Source organism: Glycine max, chromosome 5, assembly GCF_000004515.6.
Source record: "Glycine max cultivar Williams 82 chromosome 5, Glycine_max_v4.0, whole genome shotgun sequence".
In the NCBI taxonomy this organism is placed as follows: domain Eukaryota; kingdom Viridiplantae; phylum Streptophyta; class Magnoliopsida; order Fabales; family Fabaceae; genus Glycine; species Glycine max.
In genome coordinates, this window is record NC_038241.2 from 27916168 (window position 1) to 27923981 (window position 7814).

Consider the following 7814-nt stretch of genomic DNA (forward strand, 5'->3'; position numbering starts at 1 on the left):
TTCCTATTTGTTGGGAAATCAACGTTCGCACAAATAAAATTATTCACACCCACAAAATTGTAAGAACACAATAAATATTATGTCGTAAGAAAAATTATAACAAATACAAGAATTTAACGTGGTTTGACACTCCTTGCTTACGTCCACGGAACCGACTCAAAAAGTATTTCACTATCACAAAAATGATTACAAGATTGTAACACACTCCAAATAGTGTATCACTTTATAAACCCGTATACCTCACTCAATGGTTACAAGAAATGATAACACTCTTACACAAAAATACTTTTTTCTCAACAAAGTGACTTTGTTTCACAATTTCTCTTCTCACACACTCTCTCTTCATGTGTTGTGTTTCTCCACTAATTCTTTTCTCTATTTATAGCAAAAATTGTCACCAACTATAATAAATAAGCTCTCTTGGAAGTTGAAACAAAAATAACTTTTAATCACTACTACAAAAAGCAGATTTAACATTGCCAAATTAACATTGGTTTTTGACAAAACTGATGTTAAGATAAACGTGGTAGCATAATTGTAAATAATGTGTATCCGTTAACATTAACATCATTTTGTTAACATCGTTTTTTTTTTTTTAATTTTTTAATATTTTTTTATTGAAAACCGATGTTAGACTTACATTTTAAAATATCAGACACGAGCCCTATTTTGCTCGCATTCTCTTCTTCTCCATCTAAGCTTCTTCTTCTCCATCGCACTCGGGACCGTGACAGCTCGCCACCTTACCTAGGTACGTTTCACGACTCTTTCTTCTCTTTAACATGTTCTATTGAATACCTAGGTCTGTTTGGGGAACTTATGCTCACTGCAAGGGCCTTTGTTTGTTTCTGCTGCAAGGATTTGGTTTGTGGAACTAGTGCTCATTGCAAGGTCTGTTTGGGGTGCTCACTTTGCAGTCCATTTGGGGTGCTCACTCGTGCTGACAGGGTCTCATTTTGATTGAGGTAAGTCGTGCTCACTTGTATTGAATACCTAGGTTTCCTTTGATTGCTTAATGGCTAGCTAGCTAGGTGTCTGTTGTAATGTGTATAACACCATGGAAAATGTAACAATATGTATACCTAGGTGTTCTTTTATTGTTGTGTGTTCTGAGCTTTAGATATTTTATTACTTGTTATTCATTAAGATTGTAAGACATAGTGAAAGATTACTTTAGATATTCTATTACTTAGATTTCAATGAGACTTATCTCTAGAAAATTGCTTTTGATCATTAAGATTTATGAAATTATGGATTCGTGGTAGGTGCATCCACAGTCAAGCATAGTAAGGATTTTGCAAGACATAGTGAAACTGGTCGGGCTCTACACTATGCAACATAATCATGATTGTAAGTTGTGCCATGCTAATTAGGAGTAACCTTAGCAAGTGTCGCAACCAGGCTGGGGCAGGCACCCCACTCCCATATATGATGCTAGATATGACCACTCATCATATCCCATTAACTGCCTGAAGGATCATGACTGACTAATGCCCAAAAAATTTTCTATTATAGGATCTAATTTAGTTCTCTTTTGCAATATCCTTCAATGTGGGCCTGATACATGAATCCGCATATTGCCTGTTATCACCCACTACTTTACAACCACATAGAAAATGTGCTTTTAGGAACTAATTAAGCAATGAAAGACTAATAACATGATCAAATTAATCTGTTAAAAAGTTGTCTAAATTGTGGCTCTGATATTGCCATATTGGCAATAATTTGGCACAAACTCACGTGCCCAATTCTGTTTACCTTTCATTCTCATTCATTTTATCTAGCTGCATCATAACAACTATAGATTCTTAGCAGAAATAGTAGCTTTTGCATATTCCATACTTACTATTGGAATAAATCACTAATTTTCAAAGTAACACTAAGAAATATGAACATTTTTTTTGTCAAAACATATGCTTCCTAGGAGAAAAAAAATATCCCATTTTGCTGAGATGATATCAATTTAACAACATCAATCTAACTTATACCTGATAAATATAATTCTCTGTGAATGAAATAATAGGTAAGTATTTGAAGATTGATTGTGGCTTGCTTACATCCAATTCGTGAAACATAAAGTAAGATTTGCACTGAAAAAAAGGTTCAAATTAACATCAAAATCACAAAGAAGGTTTTGATAGCAAGGTAAATTCATTAAATAGTATCAAGCTTTCCACTAAATTAGTAAATTACTCTAGTAAATTGTTTGCAGTGTAAAAAGCAAAGTTGCAATGCAAATCTGATATAAGTCACTCTAGTAAATTACTCTGTCTATTATGCTGTCACAATCTGATACTAGGAAGGTAATTAGCGTTCTAATACTAGGAATTGTGCTAATTTTACAAGTTGTCCATTTTTTGACTTAAGGAGGCCAATTTCTTGTCCTGATATCTCCCCAAAGTGAGAATGCTCCTCATGCATTAGAGTCTAGAGCCTCTCTATCTCAGCATGCTTCTCTAAAAGTGCTTGATCCTTCATAGCTATCCTCTGCAACATATTTTCAGCCTCTAGCCGAAGAGATTGATTTGATTTCTCCAACATATCACAATGTTCTTCAACAGTCTTAAGTTTTTCAGCCCCTTTCTCAATTTCTCTATTTAGTTTTTCAGAATTTTCTTGTGCAAGCAAAATTTCATTCTCCATTTTAGATATCTTCTCCAAGCATTGATGGTAAAGGACAACTAAAGATTCTTTCTCTTCATTCAGTTCAACAAGATTTTTTCTTAGTGTTTTAACTTCCAGCTTAGCTTTTTCAAGTTGCTCGCTTAACATCCTGGAATTCTCCTCAGCAAGAATTATCTTGGCCTCCAAAACTGAAATATTTTCAACATACTGCTTGTATCTAAGAAAACCAGCATCCTTCTGAGCTTCCAACTGGCCTAGTTCTTGCCTTAGAATTTTGGCTTCAATTTCAGCCTTAGAAGATTTCTCATCAAATTCCTTGGCATCCAGCTGGGCAAGAGATAACATAGTCTCTAGTTTAGCTATACTTTCTAGGCACTGATTGTACTGAACTTGACTAGCTTCCTTCTCGGATTTTAGCTGTGCCAGTGCTTCCTTCAACAATCTAGTATGAATTTCAGCTTTACTCGCTTTATCATTGCTTTGACTTTGGTATCTATGTCTACATAAACATAACATCACTTCAGTTATTGGATTAACTAACAGAAGCATGGACACGAGTTAATCAACCCTCATTTCCTTAATCACTCACACTTGTATATTATAGTTATAGCATCTTTGACACATTATAACAACTGGATTTATCATTTAAAATAATCACATAACTTCTAATGCCACACAGTCGAGTAGCGAGTCTATAAAAAGTAAAATTGGTTCAACATTTTCTGAGTAATTGTGTTTATAATAACCACCCTGACAAAAGGAAATCTTGTACAAAACGCCATTTAAGTTCTCTATCTTCTTCACATTTATATTCTTAGATCCACAATGGCAAATGCAACCATTATTTTAAATCTAAGAAGATATATTCATCAAATATACAATTAGTCATCAATTAATTATAACAAAATTAACACAATATGTTCCTCAATCCTTCTAGTTTTTGCTTCTTGGTTGGTGAGTAAATGCTAACATGACAAATTTTGTGGGTTGAGTGTTCGGGTGGTCGACAAGTGTACCGATTCGCATAAATAGTATATAAAATGGTAAAATCGAGTATCATATCCACCTAGAATATGTATATTCAGTATGCAAACACTTTTAAAGCTTGGAATAAAACAAATATTGAGTTATGCACTATTAAACTATTTGAACAAAAACAAAATATTCAAAGCTATAAAATGTGACAGCTATCAAGATAAACGCATTGGGGAGTGTCCTACTGAATTTCTCTTGCTGTATAAAAGGTTTTTCTCTATTTAATGCTATCCTAGTGTTCTTACACTGAGAAAATACTCAGACCATGGGCACGCTAAGGGCGAGAAGAGACAACGTCCTTGCTGGGCGGGCTGACTGCGCGCTGGGTGTGTAGATCTCTGGCTTATCCTCTTCCAGGGTTTCTTATCCGCTACACGTGTTGGATGCCTCACTAAGCGGATCCATGTCGCTTAGCCAATCTGCCTCGCTAAGCGAGTCATCAACAACTTTTACCTTCCCTTCTTTGGCCTGAAACTGAGTTGGATTCAACATTAGGTCACAAAACTGGAGTATCTACTCTATAAAATCACACAATAAAGAAAATATGTACAATTTCTACAAAAAGAACCATAAATTGGAGGCACATTGCTATTTCCTTGCAAATTTTCAATACCACACTAACTTATGAATAGCAACTAACATTGAGCAACATATTATAGGCAACGAGATACAATATTAAATTTAAGAAACAATAGTATATACTTGTCTCCTCTTTTTCCAGCATTACCTTGGTTTTCTTTAACTACAAAGCATGCAATAAGGGGAAAACTGACTTCTTAATACTTGGCACGAAAGTGACTTTGAGTAGATAGTATGCCCCATGTTGACCAAATAAAATTTAAATAACACCGGATTGAATTAGGTTTTCTGTTTTGCTTCAATTTTGATGTTACAGAATCTGAATACTAGCTCAAACAGCCCAATGATGGGTGCAAAATTAAATTGATATTGAGTACTGATACTTTATGCTCTGATGCTCTTAAAATAAATTAAAGAAAATATAAAACACAGAAGCAATGAACAATAGAACTACAAATAAAAAAGGTAATGCCTGAGTCTATTGTTGGTTCGCTGGTCGGCAAGTGTACCGAGTCGCTCAATTAATATAAAACAGTAAGACCGAGTATCGTATCCTCAGGGAATTTGTTTCACTCAGATATTGTACATTTAGTGTGCAAACATTTGTATGGATTAAAAGCAAAGTAAATATCAAGTTGGATTTTGGACTAAAATCTATTTGAACATAACTAAATATCTAAATTATGAAGGTGAAAACTATCAAGTAAAAAGGGTTGGGTTGTTCTACAGAATTTCTCTTGATGTTTAATGTGTATTTTTTTTCTATTTAACATTATCCTAGTATTTTTATGCTGAGAAACTACTCAAACCAAGATCCCTCTAGTGAATGAGCCTAACTCTTTTTAAACTTCGTCCTTGATCCCTCAACAAACTTAGTCTAAAAGAGTTGCATTAAGCCTACAACATAATATGGACTAGATCACTGCACTCCATTCCTAGACATACAGATTTCTAGCTTGCTCTACCAAGTTCTAAGGCTTTAAAGAATTTCCCAATGCTAAAAATCCTAACTATACATATAAATGGGTGATCAAGTCACAAACATGTAAAATAAGCATAGATAGAAGCAATGAACACGTAAAAATAACATTAAATAGATAGTGAAAGAGTGTTACTTCAAGGTTTTCAACAAAACTCCCCAACAAAGAGGCTTAGCCTTCCATTACAAGCAATGTAATCTCACAATACAAGGAAGGAATAGTTTTGAGTGATAGAAAATGGAAAAGGATGGTAGGGGATGTCTCCTTCAACCTTTAAACCCTAGAATTCACTCACTTCTAACCTAAGCTCTCTCAGCTGCTTTCTTTCTATCTTTTGTTCTTAAAAAATGCACTCTCTTTTGAAATTCCGCCAACCTCAGTGTTATAAAGGCTCTTGGACTTTTCAGCTTCCAAAGGCTCGCTTAGCGAGATTGGCTCGCTTAGCGAGACTGGCTCGTTAAGCGAGACTGGCTCGCTAAGCGAGAGTAAGTGGATTTTGGCTTAGCGAGACTGGGCGCGCTAAGCGCAAGAAGAGACAACGTCCTCGTTGGGCGGGCTGACTACGCGCTGGGCGAGCACATCTTTGACTGATCCTCTTCTAGGGTTTCCCAACCCGCTAAGCGAGCTGTATGCCTCGCTAAGCGGATGCCACTTGCGTTGGATTTGCCTCGCTGAGCGAGTCATCAACTACTTGAACCTTCTCTTCTTTAGCCTAAAATTGAGTCAGATTCAACATTAATTCACAGAATTCGAGTATCTACTCTATAAAATCACACTAAACATAAAAATATGTACAATTCCTACAAAAGAACCATAAATTGGAGGTAAGGCATTATTTCCTTGCAAATATTCAACATAAAACTAACTCATGCATAACGACTAACATCTATCAACCTTGAAATATGGGAACTAGGAAGGTAATGCCGGGTTTGATTTCTATATGTTTTGGTCAATCCTCACAGATTTCTCCGTAGTGATCTGGCCCTGCACTGTTACTTCCTAGTGATTCAAATACCACTGGGTTCCTCCTTTTGCTGTCCCAGAATAAAATAGAGCTTCAAACTCGCTCAAATCTATCTTTTTTTCCAATATGTAGATCATAGTAATCTATCATCTGTATTTTTCTATCTTATTGGTTCCCTTTGTGACATGGGTTTGAGATTGAGTTTCTTATGATAGTAGCAGAACCATGTAGAGCTTTGAACCTTACAGTGTTACCTTACCTTTATTTAATGCAGAGTTTACGTGTCATACTAGTTGAGTAGAATCAGTGACTTTTGACTTTGCAGAAGTGTTGGTTCTTTTTGGAGCATCGTCAGAGGTAATAAAGCTTTGGGATTTGGAAGAAGCAAAGAGTAAGTTAATTAGTATATTCCAAAGTCATGGACTATATAATGTATAATGATGTTATTCATATTTGAGAAAGACTGCAAGCGGGGAAGTTTGATAATGTTTTTAGGAATGATGATTGATGTAGGTGGTCATTGAGTTCTTTATTGGATTATTGCTTTTTTTTTTTGGACTGTGCTGCTCCTCATCACAAGTACAGATGGTTTTTTTTTTGTAAACTTTTGATGTTTTTGTTTTTTACCAATGTTTTTATTACTTGTTCACCGGCATTAATGACAATTGATATATGATATACAGATTATGTTCATGATGAGTGAACCTTAGATTCCCGTTTGAGATTGAATATAATGATTCTTGCAGACTGTTTGCATTAATCATTGTATTGAATCTTGAATTGTCCGTTTGGACAGTTTGGGGAGACTCATATTTTTATGGTAGATTCATGCGTTAAGGTTAACATTATTTTGTTGAATTTGATGTAATTTCGGTACAATGCATTTGTAGTTGTTCTCTGAGTGCATACTTGATTATCGGGAAATTAATTTCACCGATTTCATGTCGTGTAGTTGGAGACCAATGCGAAATGCTGCCGAAATTTTGTCAAATTTAACAAAATAGAATTAACCTTGGCGCTTGAAGCTACCATAAAAAAATGTCTTCTTGAATGGGATAGGGCCATACCTATAATAAAAAGTGAGATTTTCATGCATCAAATAACTTTGTGAATATCACAGAGTTATTAATTAGATGGATCAAAGTTGGACGAATGAAACTCGCATGAGCCTTGCATATGAGGAAGGTGTCGAAGAGTTTTTGCAATTTGCCTTTGAAAGAAGTGGACCACATGCAGACGAAATTTTTTTTTGTCCTTGTATAAATTGTTTGAATGAGAGACGACAAATATTGGACGACATACGGGAGCATCTGTTGTGTGATGGGATTAAGAAGAATTATACAACGTGGATATGACATGGTGAATTGACAGACATACATAGTGGGTCCCAATTTGAACCCTTTGATGTAGAAATGGGAGATTACTTGGAGGATATGATTCGTGACCTTGGACAAGAGTCTTTTCAGCAAGCACATGCCCTTATGTATGATACATTGCAAACTGATTCAAAGAAGCCTTTGTATCTAGGGTGCAAGAATTCCTTGACGCTGTTATCGGTGGTGTTAAGTTTGGTTAATGTCAAGGCCAGATATGGGTGGAGTGACAAAAGCTTTAGTTTACTGCTTCAAGTA